Here is an 8,537-nt window from a genome sequence, read left to right on the forward strand (position 1 = left end):
GACTGGCAAATATATTTAGAAAGTAGTTGAAATTGGTTTTGAACTATGAAAAAGAAAACAATACTAAAAATAACATAGAATTAAATGTTTAAATAAAGTGTAAGTTCCATGCACATTTTAAGATTTCTCATGGACATGAAGGACAAATAAAATAATAGGGCATAAAAAAAAAACAGCTGGATTAAATGTCCCTGTAATTCTCTCTGGAAGTCCAGAGGTATTTCTTATGTACAAAGAAAAAAAATCAAAGTTTTACTTTCTAAAATTATCCCAATTTCAACTATGACAGTGCTTCATTATAAAGTTATGTTTATTTAAATCTTTGTCACAAGGGTTTAAACCACTTTTTAAAATGCAAACTTATTTTTGTTACTATAATTAGATAAGTGGGGACTAGTCATTAATAATTTTCATAAATCTAGTCATAAAGATCAGCATGACTTTTGACCCTTTTTGATAATCAAAAGATAAGATATATTATATTATGTTATAAGATAAGATTATAATATAAGATTATATATTATATTATATTATAAAGATAAGAAATATTATATTATTATTATAGGAAATGATCTTTAGAAATCCAGGGTAATTTTTGTATTAGTTCAAATAAGACGTAGTTTAATATAATATTATAATTTTTTTTAGTGTAAGGTCAATGTTATGGGCTGAATTGTGTCCCCCTCAACATTTGTATGTTGAAATCCTAGCCCCTAGGACCTCAGGATGTGACTGTGCTTAGAAATAGGGTCTTTAAAGGAGTGATTAAGTTAAAATGAGGTGATGAGGGTGAGCCTAATCCAGTATGACTGGTGTCCTCGTAAAGAGAGGAAATGTGGGTACAGACATGGACAGAAGGAAGACCAGGTGACCAGACAGCCAAAGAGGGAGACCTCAGAAGAAACCATCCCTACCACCACCTTGATCTCGAACTTCTGGCCTCCTGGACTGTAAGGAAATAAATTTATGTTGTTTAAACCACTCATGTGGTTTATTATGGCAGTCCTAGGAAAGTAATACAATCAGTGAAATATTTTTACATGTCAAATGTGAGATGTACAAGAGAGTATCGGGGGTAGTACTTATTGGAGAGTAGGTGTTTAATAGCCACTGATTCCGTTACCTTACAGCCCATTTACTCTGTGATAATCGCTGTGGTAAACAAAATTAAAAATGTGCAGCTATGAGTTGATTATCAACTTCTGAGAAATGAATAGTCCTATTGTGTCAAAAGCCTTTGGTGTCCTGACTCATATTCTGAGCATCGCTCTGATTTCTGACTTGGTTGGAAGAACAGTTTCAAGCAAGTTTCCACTCACTTCCCTGAGAGATTCTCTTCTCTAGCATTTACCAGACTGCTTTGCTTTCTGCCCTGAGGCTCCTCTGACTTGGCTGATGCCACCAGCAGTAGCTCTTTCAATTCACACCATGCACAGCTTTGAGGGGTTGGTGAGTTCACATTCCTGCATCAACCTTCAACCAACAGGTGACAGGAACGGATGGATAAAGTCTCCTGCCTCTTACCCTTTAGCAAGACAGTTTTGTAAGGCCTTTCTGGGTGCCTTCAAGAGGTCTTGGTGAAAGTGAGTTCTGGTCGCCCACAGCAGCAACTTCAGTACACACTCTGGGGTCATTCTCCCCACTTCCTCACTGCTTTTCATTAGGATCACTTCCCAAATGACCTGGTGACATACAAGTAGTTGTCTTAGGTTATGCTTTTGGGGGAAACCAAGCTAAGAAAGTTGGTGTAACAAGAAAGTCTCAAATGCAGGCCCTGAGTTCTGTGGAAGTGGGTCATTCAGTAGTCAGATGGAAACAGGAATACCTCCTGTTGTGCTGTGTTATCACAATTACTGATGTTCTTCTTACCTGTGGTGGGGAGAAGATGAAGATGAAACATTAGTCTGCATGGTAGCTCAGGAGCTTAAATGGGAAAAGAGGAGTGGTAGGAATGGTGCTTATAGGAATAACAGAATTTGCTAGCTTTTTTTTCCCCTTAACTTTCATGGTCAGCCAGCTATTAGCTCAGGGCTCACTGTGAGAGCTGGAAAGACTCCATATCAACATTTACAGGGACCCTCATCTCTTGCAGCTGCAGGACAGACAGCTAAACATCTGGTTCAGGATTTCTTATTAGGGTGGCAGAGCTGCAAAGGTGATTGAATGTATATCCTTGACATGTCTCTATGCTAAAGTCAGGGCCCTCATCAGAGAGGAAAAGGACCCTGAGATCTAGGAAAGGGACAGTTGTGTGGATGATCCTAGGAACCTTGAACCGCTAAATTCCCTTGAGCCCTTTGGGTTGGTGGAGGCAACCCCTTCCCCTTGTTCAAGGAGGACAACCTCCCCTCCCTTGAAGACTCTGAAAAAATTCATCAGAGACAGGTGCGTGACTAGATCATGCTTGTCTTCAAGATCTACCCCGACCTCCTCTCATTGCCTCCAGACTACAAATGAAGAATGAGGGTCAGCCCTCAGTATAACCTGAGTGGGGAGGTACAGTCCTTTCTCTGGGAGGAAACAGTTTTGTCACCCAAAGAATCACTAGATATAGCTGATAAGAACTGGCAGCAACTGAGAGAACACATGCCAGAATTCAGGAGTGGATATTGCAGATATTGGACAAGGTGGGGAGGGGGAGGGGGGACAAGATATAAGCTGGATAAGGGAGGATTCAATCACTTAGGAGCAATCTCCATGACTCAGAATTTAGTATCCAGGTGAGGACACCTACAGCCCTGCTGAGACAGTTCCTTGAAGCTTAAATGCAATGAAAGCCTACAGTAAATGAAGTAGAGGTGGCCAATGGCCTGGACAGAATATCAAGAAAGGGATCAGAAGCCTCAGGGAGATATTTTTGGAGTAAATTTATTGTTTGAGAACAAAGACCCCAACACCTGACCATGTTCCCTGGGAAGGCAGGGTGGACACTGCCTTCAAAAAGGCAATGAGGAATACACGGGTGACAAGGGCATTGGTATCTTTGAGAAGCTTGGTGTCCTCTGTAAGCCAAGGCTGTAGTAGGAGATGCTTCCATGGAACTAGGATTCCTAACAATCATTAGGGATGACCAGGGTGATAGGATTCCAGAATAGCAGAAACCCAGTGGCAGTATTTAGCCAACAGAAGCAAGGTGGATGTAATTACCATAACTAGCAGCAAAGCCAGAGTGGCGACCAGGTTGTCTTGGCCTGCAGGCTCATAAAGTATTCCTAAGGGTCACGCAGATGTGTGTCCTAAGCATATTGTTTGCCTTGAATAACCATAAATGCAAACAAACAGAAGATCGAAAGGCTGACATTAACTGCCTTAATGAGAGTAACCTCACACCCAGGGCCACCAATTGAGGGATAGACAGTCCCTTGAGGAAGAACCTGCAATGCTACCACAAATTATCTACAATAAGTGTTCCCCAAAACATCCCCCAAGGGACTGAAAGCCATTTACCCAAGGATGAGCACACTGTGGAAAGTGAATCACCAGATTTTCAAGGGCTGATTCACATGGGGACCAAATTGACACTGATACCAAGCACTCAAGATGGGGGCGAGGTGATAAAAGGCCAAGTGTGTCTCATAGTGTGTCCAGTGGGTCTATGGAATCCCCAAAGTATAGATGTTGACATGCTTAGCAATTGATAGAGCTGTCTCCCATCTGTGGTAGAAGTTCCTACAGTAGGATGGGCTGAGTGGAAGCTCCTGAAATCGTCTTTCCTCCCTCCTGAATAGTGACTACTTTTGATCAGGGTTTAAGAAAGAGCAAAAGTAGAAGATTGGAGACAAGGAGCTCTGGGGAAGAGACGTGTGAATAGACCTAAGGGTGTGGGCACAAAATCCATGAATGTTTCTGTCTCATTTTTGTGTCTTTCTATAGAGCCCTTATCACAGAAGAGGCACACAATAAGGGAGTAGGCAGGAGGACTTGTCCAATGTGTTACTCAGCCTTTGTTCTCTGCTGCTTCAGTGCTTGCCTGATTTGCTTATGTACAGAATAGCCATGATGCCAAGGAGGGAACTCATGCCTGGCCCAGCAGCTAAAGCTCCTGCTTACTAAAGCTGGTATAACTACTACCTTTTGGAATGTCCAGCCTGTTAGCAGCAAAGATTGATGGTGAATCCCGAAAAGAGAGCAGCCAGCTACTGATTACATAAGAGCCCTTCCTTCCTGGAGAGAGCAGTGATTTGTCCTTATGGAATTGACACTTCTCTTGATATGAATTTTTCCTGTTCACAGTGCCTCTACAAGCCTCTACAAGCACTATAATCTGATGGACTTATAAAACACCTGATTTCCTGATATATTGCCCTGACCAAGGAACCCACTTATAATAAAAGAGATGTAAAAATGGGCATGTGATCATGGAATCCACTGGTCCTGTCATATATTTGTAACACCTGGAGGCAGTTGGCCTAATAGAACATTGGCATGGTCTAGTGAATATCAAGTCTTCTTCCCAAGACGATAACCAAATAGGGTTGGGAAGCCATTGTCCAGGATATTTATATGCACAGAACCAACAGCTGATAGATATCATCTTGTGTCTCCAATAGCTGGAATACATGAGTCCAAGTCTGGGAATCAAGAAGTGGGCCAGTTTCAATGGCCCCTCTACAACACCTCCTAGTAACTTGATTGCAGAATTTGTGCTTCCAGTTCCCCTACTAATTAGAGGTTCTGGTCTGCATGGAAGAACTCTTCTACCAGGGAATATAATAGGGGCCACTGAAACTGAAGTTATGATGACAGCTTGATCATTTGGGTGCCTCACACTAGTGGACAAGCAGGTGGAGAAGAGACTTGGATTCTTCTCAGGGCCTGCTACATAATAGACCTTGAGAATTACGAATGCTGCTCTCCATTGTGTGGACAACGAGGATATATATCTTCAAAGCTAGGAGATTCACTGAGGTGTCTCTTGGTGTTTTCATGCCCAGCAAAACTGATGAATGAGAAATTGCAGCAACAATAGGCTGAAAAGGGCAAAGCAACTAAAGACTCAATGTCTCAGTTACCCCGCTATGCAAGCAATCAGCTGTAGTGCTGAACAAGGGTGAGATAAATCCAGAATGGATGGTGGAAGAGGAAGATGTCTATCAACAACAGCCTTGGGACAAGTTGCAGCAGTAAGATCTCTAGCTGATTCTACTAAACCTTGGGTGTTAAATTTTCTGTAAAGCTTGCATCTTCTGGATCTCACCCAATCACTTCTTGCTGACGTTGTCTTGCCTCAAGCTTGCATTGTGTGTTTTTTGCTTTCTGCTTTTCTAATGCTTCAGAGGCCTGAAGGAGCTCATTACCCCTCACCCCCAACATACGTGCGCACACACACACGCACACAGCTGCTCCTTGGAAGGTTTGGGGGAGTTAACGCTCCTAGGCAATGATCTGCCAATGGGAGATGGGCACCTGTGGATAAATGCTCCTGCCTTCTATCCCTCAGGAGGGCAACTCTGGGAGGCATTCTCCATGCTTCTCAGGTTCTCAGGATGTCCTGGAGAATCATCTTGCATAGTGTTAAGACTTAGCTTCTAGAGTGAGACTAAATTTAAATCCTTGTACCACCACATTTTTGTTGAGTGTCTTTGGGAAAATTACTTAAATCTTCTAAGTCTATCTCCTCATGTGTAAAATGGGAATGATAATAGTACTCATATGGCTAGTGGTTGTGATGACTAAGTGACAAAAGGTTAAATATGGTTAAATGGCTGGCAGAAATGTTAGCTATTAATATTTTCATTGATATCACTTGCCACCATTACACATTATCCGTCATTTACACATTATTATAATCAGTTGCTTCTTTCCTATCTCTGCCATAAAGAATAGCTTATATAGCATTTCCAAGCTAGGCAGTTCATTGGTGGATGTGTGGTTGCAGATACCCTGAGCAGAAAAACTAGTTAATTCAATTTTCTTTAAACATTTATTTAATAAATATTTATTTAGCACTTACTATACATGCTACTGTGCATTGTGGACATGTTGATGAATAAGCCAGATATGGATCCTTGCCCTCACAAAGCTCACAGTCCTGTGGTGGAGACAATTAATTATACAAGTAATTACAATGTGATTAGTGTCAATGATAAGAGAATTAGCTGCAGGATGTGATAGGAGCTCTAACTATACTAATGAGGCTATAGTTGTACATTCAGTTCCCCTGTAGGTCGGTTGACTTCCAGGGCTATAGGCTTTTCTTGGCTTTCTTTCAAGTGCACAGAGGTTCGTGGAGCTGGGTCACTTGGTGGACACCAGCCCCCATTCCCCTTCTTTCCCAGCACTAATAATTTGCGAGGTGCAAGATTCTACATAAAGAGTTAGCACATGTAAGGAGATGGAGAAATATTTTACTCTTTTATCACTGATTTGAGAATCCCTTTTGGGACAAAACACTTTTTTTGTAAGAAGTAATTTGATAAACCTCTTAGAAGATTATTTCTAAACTGCTTTTTGTGGAGGGTTGGTCTTGTTAACATGAAGTTCCTTTCACTTAGAACAGTGCTGTCTAATAGAAATATAATGTACACCACATAGGCAATTTAAAATTTCCTGCTAGCTATGTTAACAAGGGGAAATGGAACAAGTGAAATTAATTTTAATACTACCTTTTGTTTAACTCATTATAGATAAAATATTATCATTTCAACATGTAATCAATATAAAAATTTATTAATGAGATATTTTACATTCTTTTTTTACATGAAGTCTTGAAAATCCAGTGTGAGTTCCACACTTCCAGGGCTCTCAATTCCAACAATCTCGCTTTGGACTAGCCACATTTCAAGTGCTCAATAACACATGTGACACTGGCTACCACATTAGACAGCACAGTTTTAGAGCATTTTTATTAATTCTGGGGGTACATTTGGAGAGAAACTGAGTTTATAGTGCTAGGGAAAATCCAGGAACGTGGATCAAAGGTGGATAGAGGGAGGAGAGAGAAAACAGGACCATCAGGTGATATGGCTGTGGGGAAAACCTAAGTATCTCATTGGAGTTAATTAACTATAAATTTAATAGCTAATTTGTAATTCCACCACTCTATCTTCTTAAAAAGATTTAGAAAGTCTGCATTGCTCATTCATGCCTCTGTGCAGGTGGATTATTTCAGGTGAGCTTAAAGGAGGCTAAATTCTGTGGCCAGGTTGGTGGGAGGTAAAAATAGAGACTGCTCCTCGGGATTCAGGGGCAAGTGGGTGCGGAACTGGTCTCTCCTGTTTTGCTCAAGATAAGCACATCCCTCCCCCCACACCTCTAGCACTGTAGTTCTTGAAGGGTTGATGACACTATTGTTCAACCTACACACCTTTTCTCGGGCCTGTTCTTTTTCTGATGGCTGCAACAAGAACTGTTGAGAACCAGCTTCATTTTGAAACCTTCTTCTTCCTTGACTTCTATAGGATGGTACTTCCACTTCTCCTACCTCACTTGTTCCTTGTCCGCCTTCTGGCCTCCAAACATACCGTATTTCAGTCTTTGTCTCTCTGTTCTTTGCATAAATTCCTGTTCACGAAATAAGTTCAATTTAAGGCCACAAACTTGTCTCCTATCTTTATCCCTGTACAGTTAACTGCTCACCTATGCTTTAGACTCATTTCTCAAATTGCTTGTTAGACATTGGGTGGAGTGAGATCGCCTGTGATCACCCTAAGCCTCGCAGTAACTCACAGTAAACAGCCTTTTCCCCTCGCTTCTCTATTGCTATCCATGAAACTCTCTTTGTCATCTCTATTTCTTTCTCTTTGTACTTACTGTCAGCACACTTTGGTCCGTTTTGTGCAGAGGAAACTGTATTGGCTTCCCATTGCTGCTGTAACATATATATTATCACAAACTTAGTGGCTTAAACAACACAAAGTTTTTATCTTTCTCTAGAGGTCAGAAGTTCGAAATGGGTCTTACAGGGCCACAATCAAATTGTCAACAGGGCTGCATTCCTTTCTGGAGGTTCCAGGGGAGAATTCATATTCTCGACTCTTCTAGCTTCTAGAGGTGGTCCAAATTCTTTGGCTCATGGTCCCCTTCCATCTTCAAAGCCAGCAAGGATCAGTTGAGTCTTTCTCACATCACATCTCTCTAACACTGACTCTTCTGCATCCTGTTCCACATTTAAAGACCCTTGTGATTTCATTGGACTCATCCAGATAATCCAGAATAATCATTTTACTATTTTATTTATTTATTTATTTGAGGAAGATTAGCCCTGAGCTGACATTTCTGCCCATCTTCCTCTACTTTATATGTGGGACACCTGCCATAGCATGGCTTGATAAACGGTGTGTAGGTCCACGCCTGGGATCTGAACAAGCAAACCCTGGGCCTCTGAAGTGGAGTGTGCGAACTTAACTGCTATGCCACCGGGCCGGCCCTAATAATCATTTATTTTAGGGTCAATTGATTAGCACCTTAATTCCATCTGTGACCTCGATTCTCCTTTGCCATGTGACATAATGTATTCACAGGTCCCAGGGATTGGGACGCAGGCATCTTTGAGGGGCTATTGTTCTGCTTACTACAGTAGCTGTACATTTGCCCTG

Source organism: Equus caballus, chromosome 20, assembly GCF_041296265.1.
Source record: "Equus caballus isolate H_3958 breed thoroughbred chromosome 20, TB-T2T, whole genome shotgun sequence".
In the NCBI taxonomy this organism is placed as follows: Eukaryota; Metazoa; Chordata; class Mammalia; order Perissodactyla; family Equidae; genus Equus; species Equus caballus.